We start from the raw sequence: 16,184 nt of genomic DNA, 5'->3' as shown, positions 1-16,184 counted from the left end.
ATTTGTACATATTACAGTACTTTTTGTTTAACATTGTTGATTAGAGCACCTTGCAGCTGCCTTATTTGGAACCTTTGTGGATATGATAAATAATCATAATATAACAATTTTATAATAATACTTTTAGTAATGATACATAATATGAAGAAATGCATGCGCAGGCAGTTTTCAGGTGGCTCTCTTCCAACCTAATTCTAGAGCAGAATAGTGAAAGCCCTATACTGGCGCAGATGGAAAAACCTGCTCGATGGTTTGTGCAAATGGATCTGAAAATATATCATCATATGCCTTGCATTTGCAATTTTGCAAATTCTCAGATTGGCAATACCTGCTGAATTAGGTCTTGAAGAGGTATAGTTGGCAACTCTAAAATTAAATTATATAAATCCTTGGATCCAGATAGTCTGTCAAATGAACATTATAAACTTTTAGCACCTCACGTTTCTCAGGCCCTCTAAGAGTTGTTCAATGATATAAAAAGTAATGTCAATGCATTTCTGTATTTTAATGAGGCACAGGTAGTTCTTATTCCCAAGCCTGGTAAGGATCCCCAGATGGTAGGTTCTTACATTAACATCATAAAATAGTGATACTAAATTGTTGACTGAGATTATGACAGACAGGTTGCAATTTATTCTTCCTCAATTAATTACAAATTATCGATCTCCCTTGAACTCCCGCTGGTCCTTTTGTTGTATTTTGCATAAGATATATCTCATAAGAATATGATATTCAATTGTACCATAAAATAGGCTGGATTATGGTCTAGGGGGGCTGGAAATGCCAATGAAACTTCCTGTGATACATCACATCTGATACTCACGGGTCCATGTATCTAAGCGAATCGGTTGGAAAAAACATACGATTTGACATTTTACAAAGTATACAGTATATTGGCCCTAAATTGTGCAAAGTCATTGTAGTGTATGGGAGCCGTAATATGTGCACAGAGAGTTCAATTTGGGTGAGATGTGATGAAACTGAAATCTAAATTGAAGTATTTACCCTGCACAGAAGCAAAATAACCCAAATCTAACTCTCTCTGCACATGTTACATTTGCCCCACCAGCAGTGCAGCATGGTTTTGTCCATTAAATAAAGATTTTGTTTTTTAGATCTTTGGTTTGGATACTACGAAAATATTTCATACAGTCATTTGGCCTCATTTATTTAAAGTATTGCAACAGCCAGAGTTTATTAAACTGGATTAATACTTATATACCTTTCATGTCACCTTCCAAGGGTGTCTATCTTTTCCATTTACTGTTTAATTTGGGCACTGACCCCTTACTTAGATTACTGCAAAGCTCTATTCTCTTCCAAGGTATTATGACTGATAACAGAAATCCAAATTTCAGCATCCACAGATGATGTTCTTTTGTATGTCTCTATTACATAATCTTTTGAAGATTTTTCTGGCTTTTTTGGTTTATCTCCCCAAATCTACTGTACTTAACTTCTGGTTGTCCTGAGTCTTGATCACTTTGTGTATCATACAAAATCCTTGCACTCCTAACCTAATTGTATTTCCTTACATTTACTGCTGCCATCAAAGTCATTTCAGTTGAGCTAAAGAGATAGGAACATCTTTTTCTATCATATAAGGGAAGAGTCAGTCTCGTTGAATTGGTTTCTTTCCCCTGGCTTCTGTATTTAATTAAGCGTTACCTTTTATCTTACCCAAAAGGACATGCAAAATAGTAACTATCATTTCTGTAAAATTATCTGGCATGGCAGGCGTCCCAGGATCAGTCTAATTAAATTATAGCTGCCTATTGTAAATGGAGTCATTTATTTACCTAATCTCACATTATACTCCTATACTTCCAAATTATGGTATTTCCAAGATGAGTTCCACCTTTACAATAAGGAATTCTTGCACACTGGACACACACTGGAGTGATAACCCACTGCTCTGGAGTTACTGAAAGAAATTTGCTTCACCATAATTACGCCTTGAATTAACATGTTTCCTTATTGCTCGTATTCCTAGCTAATCCTGAATTTCAAAATGGTAAGGTATTGTACTCTTTAGTATTTGGGTGCATTGCAACAATGGAAGACTTGGTGAATGATGACCTAAAGAGGCCTTTTTACATTCTTGGAGGCAGTAGCTAAGTTTGAACACCTGGCTACCTATGCCATTGTGTACCTTTAAAATGAACATTAACAGGATTCAGGTCTTCTTGGAAGCAAACTCCCAAAACCTCATGTACACTTTTCTACCCACCTTTGACCAGGGGAGGCAATCTTTGTATACAGACATCTGTAAATTGTTACCTTCTACAATGTACTCTGAAATGTAATTAAACATTTGGAATGAAACTTATTTGTCACCTCATAGGGGCTATGTCATCTAAACATAACTCTTATAGATGTGCAGAGCCCATGGATAATTATATCATTGTGTTTGGAAATGCTCCTTAATTAGCTTTTTTTTTTTTTATTGGCTGCAAGTTAAGGCTTCTGCCAATGCACCCATACTCAGTTTTCTGCCTCTTAGACAGATATGGACTGCATTTAGGCTTATCAATACAGTCAACTGTTTATGGCGTTGGGTGCAGCAACTCATAAGGTCATCCTTCAAACATGGATCCATTTAACTGTGCCTGTTCTATTGGTTTTTAAGAACATTTTTGTCTCTATCTTTTGAGAATGCATTGAGTGGATGTGATTTTGGATAAAGAATCTTTATATGTACAGTGGGAAATCTTTATAGACAATCAATGTTTTTTTTGTTTTTTTAATAAGATGGGAGTTTTATTCTGCACAATTATTATTATTATTTTTTTGGCTGCAAGTTAAGGCTTCTGCAGATTCCTCCCTCCTCAGTATTCTCCTTTTTCAGGAATGGTCAGTTCCAGTCCCCTAGGAGGGCAAAGTTGGGAGGCATGGAATAGCCACCCATATAAACATATACATCAGACATAAATCAATTCTATCCAGAGACTGTTTACATGTCAACTGTAGGAATGAGAGTCAAGCTTTCCTATAATAATACTATCATCTGTATGCTAAGTATATAAAGGGAAGCAACCCCCTCTAAGAGAGGGCTCATCTTTGCAGCTTACTGTGAGATGATTTGAAATGACAAACCTGATTTAAGTAAATCAGTATAAAATGCCCATTACTTATATGTATGAACACATGCCTCACAAATGGTGTATGTGTGTGATAGAGACCCCCTTGGGGTCTGCATAGCCATATGGGGAATAGATATGAATTCCTTTGTCCCAGAGGGTCATGCAAAGCACATATGAGCTAATAAGTTTTACAATAAGTTAAACAATGTGATTTGCAAGATAGTCAGCTGATATTTAGCTTTGCAGCATTAGCTAAAAGCAACTATGGAATTAGGAAATAAAGGACTGCACCCAGGTTTAAGTAAGGTGCAAGATGCTGAGGCAATGTCTAAGCAAGAATAGAAAAAAACCACAGAACCAGTTACAACCAGTTTTTGACCATATACAGTAAAAACAGATTCTGGTGAATGTCAGCATCAGGGTGTACATAGATGGGTGGTACAGGATGAGCCAATTTAAATGTAGAATCCCACACAAGTGAACAAGATGGACGCCAACGTGCTCACGCAACTTATGCCTGAACCAATGTTTGGCCTGTAATCCCTTCCATTGGGGAGGGTCATATATCAATAGGTATGTCACTCCTTGCAAATCACTCCCGTGAGGGGAGGGCATGCCTGTATTGCCTTAGTACAAATATATGTGTCCGTGAAAATAAACTTTAGAATACTTGTAACTATGATCCAACTTTTGTGGCATCTTATCCTTGTATTCTTCTTATCAGATCAGTAAAGGTAAGGTGTTCCAGAGGTGACTGAATATATCAAAGGTAACTGTTAACGCTAATACTGTATGTGGGAAGGGGGATTATGTGTTTGTATACAGTTTAGCTACACAATTTAATATTACAAAAGGATAGCAATGAAGAGTACAAAGCTATATTAGTTTTAATAAAGCAGAACCTCCTATGTGTCATGTTTTAAGATATGTGGCATAATATATATACCTGCACTAAGCACAAAGAAAATTGTAGTGAAAAAAATGTAGTGAATTTACAAACAATGAATGTGGGTGTTATCTATTTAGTGTTGCCATGTGAGCCAGAACTCTTGTCTACAGCATTATAGATTTCAGTGTCCACTGTCACAGTTCATTAAATCACACAGCTAAATGTGTAGTACAAAGTTCTCCATCTCTTTGCCGTTTTTTCCATATAATCTAAATGTCAGTTGCACACCGCAACATAATTAAGTATCTACTGTATGCAGTTGTCAAATGTCTGTGTAAATCCTCTCACAAAAATCTATACAGATTTTACAGCTCAAGTGGCATTATCAATATTCACATTAAATGACTGGGTACACACTAGGACATGAAATCTACCTAATCTGCTGACATATCAGTGGTATGTGCATAACGCTTACCAATCGTTGGCCTGGTGTTGTACCTGTTATCATAATTGGACAGGCATTTACATGTGTCCGCCCAGTTGTGATATCAATCATTGGTGACCTCTGCAGCAAGTGCACAGGTGGCAGAGTCAGCCTGGCTCATGGGGGGGACCCACTTCTGGTTTATTTATGCACAGACTGTGCACTTCAGTTATACTTTATATATGTAACATTATACTGCATAGGACTATGGTGTGTTTTCTGCAGTTGCTAATCTTTCACATTATCATCCATTTTAAAAATGGTTCTAGCTCACAACCAATCACCGGCAGTGATTGGCTGCATGACTGCGAGTTTCAATTGGCTCACAAGCTGGCACCATATTTAAAATAGCTGGCAGAAAAAGCAACTGGGTGGGAGAAGCGTGCGCAGTGCTCCCCTCAGTAAAGTCGAGTGAAAGGGTCAGAAGCAGCAGAGGCTGGCCCATGATGGTAAGCCCTACAAGGGGCATTATGTGTGCCATTACATGGAGCATTATATGTGTAAGCGGCGGTACAGGTGGCATTAATTTTGTTAAGCGCATTAATGGGGGCATTATGTGTGTAAGCAGCATTATGGGGCATTATGTGTAACAGGCACTAAAATGTCACGGGGGATACAAAAATTTTAATTCTGCCACTTTATGTATAGCATTACACGGAAGTGGCAGGAACACTTGCAGAAAGCTACAACTTTTGCCATAGAAACCCTGACAATGAGTAATAGATACCTTACTGTGTGGAATATTTTTTTAAGAGGCATAATGTTTGTGGCATAATATGTAATAGGTATAACTGTGTGTGGCCAAAGATTGTGAATTAGGAGGGGTACCAATTGGCATCCACTAATTCACTTACCTGGCGCTCCAATGGAAAATATATATAAATTACGATGCTATATATTAAACACCTATTAGGCAAATAACCAGCTGCTGCACGTGTTGAATGAGCTCGCCAAGCTCATATAGATAGACAGAACATTAGGGGGGGGTTTCAACACAATTGCGCTGCTAGGTACATACAGTAAAATATGAACTCCAAGTCAAATGTGGGTATGACCAGAAAGGAATGGCACTGGACACGCTTGTAGAGAATATTATTTTATAAATGTAAAAAAAATTTTTTTTTAAACACATTACATATACAATAACACTAAAATATATATAAAAAAACATGTAAGGTTAAATCTTGAGTAGTAAAAGGGTGTCTCCAAGGTATAGTCCCAATAATTGGGTTTAGCTCAGTTCAAAAAGGTAGATGAAACAAGATATCAAACAGTCATGAATCAATGATGCCAATTTAGCATGTAAGCAGACATGCACTAGATGGTAAGGCAGTTCTTATTACTAGTCAGGTAGGGTAATTTAAGAATTTTTCTCACCCAGGTGATTGTTGGTAACGGGGAGCCAAATAGATGTTCGTTTAGCTCAACCCAAGTGTCCCTCCAGAAGGCAGGGACAGGCAGCCGGAGAGAACTGTAAGAGTAGCAGTTGTGATGATAGCGCTCAGTAGCGCTCCGTAGCGTTAGCAACCTGCGTCCCCTTGTATGGTGATCCGGGGGACTTAGCACGGTAACGGCTTGTGTGGCTGATGCTCGTCGGAGCTAGTGAAGCGGCAGCTGAGATTGAAGTCTGCCGGTGGCCGCGTGGAACGCCGGCTTTAGATTAGCGGCAAACACTGGAAGTCAGCTATGCGGCTGGAGACTGAGTTGGGAGGTGGAGCCTTGGAGACACGTCAGGAAAGGTCTGTATTGCGTCAACGCGTTTCGTACCCTCGCAGGACGGGAACTTTTTCAAGACAAGTAATGACCCTCTATGTGGGTGCTTTATTTAAAGGGCTAATTCATTAAGAAATAATCACTAAATTAAGTGTACAACTTAAAAACAAGCGCGTCCAGAATAATACAGTGTAATACTATATATACATCACAATATTCTCCATTAAAGGAATCACCAACGAATATCATTTATCATCATGAAAACCTCCTTTTAACATACAAAAAAGTTAATTGTCTATTTTCATTTAATAAGTGGCAATTATATACCGCATTGGTGGGAAATCACCCGATAGTTTCAAATGTCGAAGAGAGAGAAGCATAAACAAACATTTATATATCTAGATAGTTGTATAATTGAGAGAGCAATTTTAATTTTCTTTACTTTATGCTGAGAGATACAATCATTATCGCTAATAATATGCTTTTATATATATCCCAATCAATATAGAAAAAAATATATATCAGAAAAACAATATAAAACAGTAAAATAAAAAAAAATATATATATTAAATAAATATGTATATATATGTATTGATGTATGTTAACACATATATACAGATATAGATAAAACTAATAAGTAAAAAAAGTAAAAAATATATATAGAAAATTCATATATATAAAGTATAGAGCAATAATCATAGTGATGTAATTAGTTATAAATAAATTACATACGCATAGAGAGAAACATTTCTCATATACTGTATCCATAAAAAATAGTGGTGGTGAACTATATATCGCATGAGTTACTAGCAGAATTATTTTACATTTATCCATATCGATCAAAGAACCAAATAAGGATCATATCAATTTAGAAGTAAAAGGGCGATGCGTATATATCTAAATGTAAAATTGAGATATTGATCCTATGCATATATTTTGTCTAACCAGCCAGGGTTTAAGAGGGGGTGCCTACAGGGGAAGCCTATAAAATAAGCTTCACACTCTGTCGACAGTACCCTGTCGACATATGTCATACCAAAAATTTCTGTCTGTTAAGACCCAAAAAAGAGAAAGGTTTAAATCAATAATATATTAACAATTATTGTTAATATATTATTGATTTAAACCTTTCTCTTTTTTGGGTCTTAACAGACAGAAATTTTTGGTATGACATATGTCGACAGGGTACTGTCGACAGAGTGTGAAGCTTATTTTATAGGCTTCCCCTGTAGGCACCCCCTCTTAAACCCTGGCTGGTTAGATAAAATATATGCATAGGATCAATATCTCAATTTTACATTTAGATATATACGCATCGCCCTTTTACTTCTAAATTGATATGATCCTTATTTGGTTCTTTGATCGATATGGATAAATGTAAAATAATTCTGCTAGTAACTCATGCGATATATAGTTCACCACCACTATTTTTTATGGATACAGTATATGAGAAATGTTTCTCTCTATGCGTATGTAATTTATTTATAACTAATTACATCACTATGATTATTGCTCTATACTTTATATATATGAATTTTCTATATATATTTTTTACTTTTTTTACTTATTAGTTTTATCTATATCTGTATATATGTGTTAACATACATCAATACATATATATACATATTTATTTAATATATATATATTTTTTTATTTTACTGTTTTATATTGTTTTTCTGATATATATTTTTTTCTATATTGATTGGGATATATATAAAAGCATATTATTAGCGATAATGATTGTATCTCTCAGCATAAAGTAAAGAAAATTAAAATTGCTCTCTCAATTATACAACTATCTAGATATATAAATGTTTGTTTATGCTTCTCTCTCTTCGACATTTGAAACTATCAGGTGATTTCCCACCAATGCGGTATATAATTGCCACTTATTAAATGAAAATAGACAATTAACTTTTTTGTATGTTAAAAGGAGGTTTTCATGATGATAAATGATATTCGTTGGTGATTCCTTTAATGGAGAATATTGTGATGTATATATAGTATTACACTGTATTATTCTGGACGCGCTTGTTTTTAAGTTGTACACTTAATTTAGTGATTATTTCTTAATGAATTAGCCCTTTAAATAAAGCACCCACATAGAGGGTCATTACTTGTCTTGAAAAAGTTCCCGTCCTGCGAGGGTACGAAACGCGTTGACGCAATACAGACCTTTCCTGACGTGTCTCCAAGGCTCCACCTCCCAACTCAGTCTCCAGCCGCATAGCTGACTTCCAGTGTTTGCCGCTAATCTAAAGCCGGCGTTCCACGCGGCCACCGGCAGACTTCAATCTCAGCTGCCGCTTCACTAGCTCCGACGAGCATCAGCCACACAAGCCGTTACCGTGCTAAGTCCCCCGGATCACCATACAAGGGGACGCAGGTTGCTAACGCTACGGAGCGCTACTGAGCGCTATCATCACAACTGCTACTCTTACAGTTCTCTCCGGCTGCCTGTCCCTGCCTTCTGGAGGGACACTTGGGTTGAGCTAAACGAACATCTATTTGGCTCCCCGTTACCAACAATCACCTGGGTGAGAAAAATTCTTAAAATACCCTACCTGACTAGTAATAAGAACTGCCTTACCATCTAGTGCATGTCTGCTTACATGCTAAATTGGCATCATTGATTCATGACTGTTTGATATCTTGTTTCATCTACCTTTTTGAACTGAGTTAAACCCAATTATTGGGACTATACCTTGGAGACACCCTTTTACTTCTCAAGATTTAACCTTACATGTTTTTTTATATATATTTTAGTGTTATTGTATATGTAATGTGTTTAAAAAATTTTTTTTTTACATTTATAAAATAATATTCTCTACAAGCGTGTCCAGTGCCATTCCTTTCTGGTCATACCCACATTTGACTTGGAGTTCATATTTTACTGTATGTACCTAGCAGCGCAATTGTGTTGAAACCCCCCCCTAATAACTGTGTGTGGCGTTATATGTCATAGGTACCGTATTATGGTGTGTGGCATAAAACAAAATAGGAAATACAGTGTGTAGCATAATGCAAAATAAGCAGTGTGTATCATAATGTGTAATAGGCATTATGTTGTGTAGCATAAAGTGTAAGGGACATTACTATAAGAAGGAAAAATTATAAGGGAGAAAAGGGGGGGGGGGGGATATATCATCCTTTGGGCATCATGTCACGTGATACAGTGCCTACCCTTTCTTAATACTACAGTACTTGTAACATTTGTAGCCCCTTACATATTATTTTCTGTCTGCATTCCTCAAAATCTCAGTATAATTTATTTCAAATGTCATTTCTCTTTTATGGCCATTATATAACTCCTTAATTTTAATGAAAGTATGCACTTGAACTTTAATGCTGTACCTATTGGAACTAAAGAAACATTTAATAAGTAAGTGCAATTATTTATTTTGATGAAATTATTTTATTTATGAGTGCTTGAAGCTGGCCTGGATTTTTTCTTCTGACAACTGTTACACTACTAACTTCTCTAAGATGTGGTTTTTCAATTAGGTGTGGATTAGCTATCAGACAATGGGCCAGATTCTCTAAGCTTCAAAAGTTATAAAATGGAGAGTGATAAACAGCCAACCAATCAGCTCTTGTCTGAAATTTTTCAAGCACAGTCTGTGTCATGACAGGTAGAAGCTGATTGGCTGGCTGTTTATCACTCTCCATTTTATCACTTTTGAAGCTTAGAGAATCTAGCCCAATGGCCCTTAGTCAGATCTGATCGCAGTACAAGTGCGTTCTCAAAACTGAGAAAAACCATGTGCACTGCAGGTGGGGCAGATGTAACATGTGCAGAGAGAGTTAGATTTGGGTGGGGTGTGTTGAAACTGAAATCTAAATTGCAGTGTAAACATTTTGCAGCTATTATTTACCCTGCACAGAAACAAAATAACTCACGCAGATCTAACTCTCTCTGTATGTTACAACTGCCCCACCTGCAGTGAACATGGTTTTGCTCATTTTGAGAACAAATTTGTACTGCGAACAGATCTGAATAAGGGCCAATGTCTAGGCAGAGGGTCAATAGGTCAACACCAAAGGTCAACATGTACTAGGTCAACAATACTAAAATGGCGACTTGCACTAGGTCAACGTTGACATGTTTTTGTTTTTCATGTTTTTGTTTGTGTGAATGTCGACATCTCAGCATGTGTACCCTGAATTAGTGTACAACGTACCCTTCGCATGGCTCATTTCACTCACCATACTTTACCATTCCCATTCAGATACCACATGGATGGTAAAGTAAGAAAAAGGTCTAAATATTGCCACATTAACCCTTTTGTTTGTGTTGACATTTGTCAATGACAACCTTGTGCATCGACCTTTTGGTGTCAACCAATTGATTGCCTTTCTAGACATTATGGTGGAAATTTACTAAGGTGTGTATTCTACTTCACATGTGATGTTGCTATGGGCAACCAATCAGAAGTTACTTCTTATTTATTTAGCACCCTCTAGAACAGGGCTGGCCAATTGCGGCCCTCCAGATGTTGATGAACTACACATCCCAGCATGCCTTGCATAAGTTTCAGCATGGCCACATAGCAAAACTAATGCAAAGCATCCTGGGATGTGTAGTTCATCAACATCTGGAGGGCCGCAATTGCTCAGCCCTGCTCTAGAAGATGGTAGGCAGGATCTGATTGGTTGCCCATAGCAACATCACATGTGAAGTAGAATACTCATCTTAGTAAATTTCCCCCTATATGTGAGCCATCCAGAACAAATGCAACTCCAATCCCACTAGCTGGCTATTTCCTTACAGGCTAATTGTATACACTGTTTATAGTGATTCAATGTAATGAAATAGCAGACTCTTTTAGCATACATTACCTGTAATAAGTGTCCAGTCGTGGCTAATACATTTTGGCATTGGTAGCAAACATAAATAAATAGTTGAGGCTCTACTACAGCATACCTGATGCATACTTGCCTACTCTTCCGGATCTTGCGGGAGACACAATTTTTTTTCAGGGTAGTCCTCTGCACACAATCGGAAGAGCTGCACCCCAACTGCATTATGATCACTTCCTAGTGAAGTGGACAATATGATGAGCTACCTGTAAATAGAATAAACCTGCAATCCAAGAAATTGACTCCAATTGCATAATTTTACCCACATGAGGGAAGGAACTAATGGTGTAATTTGCCCGACCTCACCATGGCCCACCTGCTTCAAGTATGCACTTATGTGACAACAACAACAAAAATGCATGTGTTTCTACTAAAGTGTTATTTTACTAATATAATCATGTACTAATAAAAATGTAGTGCAAAAGAGTTTTGATACAATGCTGCACAGCTCTGTCTGACTAGCATACATTGCAGAAAGTATTCTAGTAACCTACAGATGAAGCCAGTCTTGATGCAGAGGGCATGGCTAGCAGACAGGATGTGTGAGCGTGTCATATGCTTGCACATCCCATTGCCAATAATGGGGTGGGGGCAGGGCAGGCTGGCGGGGGCTGTTGTTTGCTTCACCGGTAGCCGCTCCAATGAGGCTGGCTCCATCTGTATTTACATTACAGAGAACAGTGTCATGACCACAATACAATAAAGAGCCTTTTGAAACAGAAATTGTTCTAATTGCCTCTATACAATACAGAGAATTGCAATAACCACTTCACCACTCTACAACTCCATGTGAAGTCAATGAGATTGTGCCCATAAAAACGACTTTTGCTCCTGATATCTATGACACTCTACAATGACTACTTCTTTATTGGGTTTTTGGCGTCCTTCTTCCTATTCTTTATAAAAATACAGTGCACACTGAAGGCTTGTACCACAAAAAGAGGTGTGGTATCAGAAGGATGGTGTATGGCCAAAAAAAATAAAAATAAACTATGCTACACACAGTAGCACAATCTTATTCACATGACACAACAGAGTAGTACCCCTTGTTCACATTACAACACACACAGTTGTGCCCCTTATACACATTTTGCCACACAATAGGGCAACTTATACACAATGTGCCACAAGGTAGTGCCCTTTACACACAATGCCCACAGTGATAGTGCCCCTTGTACATCATGCCAACATTAGTAGAAGAGGCCCAACACACAACGCCCATATTAAAAGTGCCCCTTACACACAATGCCCTCAGTAGTAATGTCCTTTGTACACATAATGCCCCAGTAGTAGTGCCCCTTACACCAAATGATCACTGTAGATGTGGCGACCATTGAATGTTTTCTGCAGCCTTCAGTCTGAGAAGTAGGTCAATACTTACTTTTCAGATGGCCACAGAACTCCGAATTCAGGGTGGGCGCTGACCTCATGTATTGTCCGCCACCTGTCTGACATGCCTGCGTTCCCCATTGGAATGTCCAGCGGTTTTATGGGGATGCCCATAAAATGCTGGGTGTCCCCCTGCTTTCGCCCCGGCCATCCCTTTCCAGAATGATTGGCTTACTGAAACCATTTGCTTCCAGGGATTGCACATGCGCATAATCGCGTATACGCATGTGAAAATCCAGAACATTGCAGAAGGGACCAACATTCAAACCCAGACAAATGGGTCTGAATCGGCCCCATAATGCCCACAGTAGTAGTGCTACATATATGCATAATGACCACATTAGCATTGCCTATTAAACACATAATGCCCACAGTAGTAGTGTCCCTTACACACAATGCCCACATATCATACCATACATAACTGTGTGTGTTTCAGTTGGGGAAATTAACATTGGTCCTAGTTAAACATGGATCAGAAAGTTCTCAATAGACCACGAGCAGAAAGTCGCTGCCTAGAAAGAAAGAAAAAAGCCCCTTGCCAAATTGCGAATTGCGAATAGCTACAGTATGTATTTGCAGAGCCATTTGCAAAAACCGAACCATCTAACGGTTTTTCCATCTGTGCCAATATACGTCTTCCACTAATCTGCTCAAGAATCAGGCTGAAAGTGGTTATGTATGCTTATGGGTATTTTTCACTTTTTGGACCCGTGCAAAAGTGATGTGTATACTGTGCATGTGCAGTTGTTCAATAATCGCTTAATTTGCGAATTCTCTGATTAGCAATCCATGCTGAATTAGGCCCTTATTTGAATAGTTCAGTGATTATTGTTCTGTGGAAAAAAAGGGGTCAGCCATAATAGGTGCAGGTGTTCATTTTATGTGCAGAAAAATTAACTCTCATAAATCTTAAAAAATAGTTCCATAATAAGTAGGGATGTGCACCAGCTACTTTTCGTGTTTTATGTTTTGGATCTGGATGTGTTTTAAAACACCACCCTTCCATGTTTTGGATCTTTTTTTGAAACATAAAAACCACTAAAATCGCCGAAATTGTTTTTTTTTTTTTGCTCCTACGCTGTTATTAACCTCAATAACAGTAATTTCCACTCATTTACAGTCTATTCTGAACACCTCCTAATATTGTTTTTAGGCCAAAAGGTTGTACGAGGTTGCTAGCTGACTATGCTAAGCAACACAAGTGGGCGGCACAACCATATGGCCCATCTAGGAGTGGCACTGCAGTGGCAGACAGCATGGCATCCTCCTCGTTAACTTCTTCCTCAGCGCCAGATACATCAATATCCTCCTCCTTGTGTACTTCAACAGTGAGAACCTTCAATCTCAATACCAGGAACTGCAAATTGAGTGCTCCTTCCAACATATGCAGAGGGCGTACAAATGGTGAAAGGAGCAACCTCTTCCCGTACAGTGATGGTAACCTAGGCATCGCAACCACCAAAATCCTTGGACTCTCCTTGGGGATTCTTGATACCATCTTAGAACACATAGTTGTTTGCTGTGCTCTTCACAGATTAACTCTCTTACATTTTCTAGCAGGGGGTGGAGGGCTTAGATCATCATGTGATGCTGAACCACTAGTCATGAACATAGGCCAGGGCAATAGCCATTCCTTGCCAATCCGTGTCGTAAATGACATATTGGCACGCTTACGTTCCTCCTCAAATGATTTACATTTATTTATTTTTCTTTGTGTTACTGAACTTGGAATTTGGGATTTTACATGCCCTCTAAGATTACATTAGGCATAGACCTTGGCAGATGACATTGATGGCATTTCATCATCTATGACATTACTAGTGGCAGAAGTTTGAGCACTAGATGGAAGTGGTTCTTGTTCTTTTACTATTTTATCCTACAAATTATTGTTCTCCATTATCTTTCTGTAGCATCACTGGACTGGACTTATACAGCAGTACCAAAAAAATTAAATGGTAGTACCACTACACTGGACTTATACAGCAGTATCACTGAACTAGACTTATACAGCAGCATCACTGGACTGGGCTTATACAGCAGTACCAATGGACTGGACTTATTCAGCAATTTCACTGGACTGGACTTATACAGCAGTATCACTGCACTGGACTTATGTAGCAGTAACACTGGACTAATGCAGCAGTACCAATGGACTAATGCAGCAGTACCAATGGACTTGACTTATACAGCAGGTTCACTGGACTGGACTTATGCAGCAGTATTACTAGACTGGACTTATGCAGCAGAACCAATGGACTTTAACATCAGTACTACTGGACTGGACTTATACAGCAGTATCAATGGACTGGACTTATGGCAGCACAGAACCCAACACTAGGCATAACAGGACACCAGCACTTGGCAGCACAGCACCACAGGACTGGAATCGTACAGTGCACCAATGGATTTATGGCAGCACAGAACACCAGCACTACTGTATACAGCACAGCATCATATGGACAGGACTTATAGCAGCACAGTACACTAGCCCTATGCAGCATAGGACACCAGCACTAGGCAACACAGCAGCACAGGACTTATAAAGCAGCACACGACTTCCAGAAATTAATGAAGCACCACTGAACAGGACCATGTCGCCACCCCACACACAACAGAACATCGGAGAAACAGAGACCCTTCCTTCCACTCCCTCTCTAATGCTGGAGTGAAAATGGCGGCGGATATCGGGTGACATATCACGAGATCCGCTGGTGGGGTGATGACATTTTGCCTTGTTCTGAGACCCAACTTTGGCAGGAATACCCAAAGAGTGTTCGAGTCTGGGCTCGGATCGTAGGTGGCCGGCTTCTTTTTTTTTTTAAACGCTCATATCTAATAAAAACTATATTACATGACAAACAGCCACAGTATCACTCAATGTAACCATTTTCTGAATACAATGTAAATGATTTCTCTATGGCCTCAGGCTCTGCACTGGTCCTCTCTTCTCAGGACAGTTCCTCTTCAGGCAGTAGGCGATACATAAGAAGGATAACATAACACTCAACTCTGCATCGGGCCCAATATGATTAAAGTGTACTCGGCCCAATATCATTAAAGTGTAATGTACAATTTTTTTTCTAGCTAGTCTTCATTTACTAAGATGGGAGTTCTATTGAAGGTGAGATGCTGCCCATAGCAACCAATGAGAGTCTACCTCTTATTGGCTGCCCATAGCAACCAATAAGAATCTACCTCTTATTTATTTAGCACCTTCTAGAACATAATAGACATAATCTGACTGGTTGCCCATAGCAACATCCCATCTTCAATAGAACTTCCATCTTCGTAAGTAAACCCCAATGAAATTACACAGAACAAAATGACTTATTTAAGACTCACTAGTTGGAGAAACTTGGAATTAATGACTCATTTATTCTAAAAATATTACTACAAGTATTTACTCATTTGAATTGACCCAATATCATTGTGTGTTGTGTGGACCATTTTTTCTTGATCACATAATTTCCATGTAAAAGTCTTTCTGATATCTACAGCTGATTATAATAGGTAATCCATAATATTGATCAGATGGGGAACTGTCTGAACATTGCTCAATGGAGGCGGAGTAGAATGTACAGTTTGGAATTAGGACAGTTAAACACTGGAATTCATACTTGCATCCTACTGCTGCAGCTAGCAGTTTCTCTAAGCTATTAATTTTATTATTAGCACACCTGGAGACATTGGTTCCCATGAGGAAAAGCAATTCAACTGTGTGTGCATGCTACAAAGACTGGTGACACAAGATCAATGATGCAGGAGA

General features: G+C 38.5%; 1 protein-coding gene across 10 annotated transcripts in view; it reads right to left on the bottom strand.

Annotated features, from left to right (window-relative positions):
* Positions 1-16,184, bottom strand: part of TENM2 (teneurin transmembrane protein 2) — a 2,252,147-nt gene that overhangs the window by 1,820,026 nt on the left and 415,937 nt on the right. The window lies entirely within an intron of this gene.

The sequence above is a fragment of the Crinia signifera genome, chromosome 4 (genome assembly GCF_055691185.1).
Source record: "Crinia signifera chromosome 4, ASM5569118v1, whole genome shotgun sequence".
Classification (NCBI taxonomy): Eukaryota; Metazoa; Chordata; class Amphibia; order Anura; family Myobatrachidae; genus Crinia; species Crinia signifera.
The sequence above is the reverse complement of the archived record's forward strand: the minus strand, read 5'-3'. Positions and strand labels throughout refer to the sequence as shown.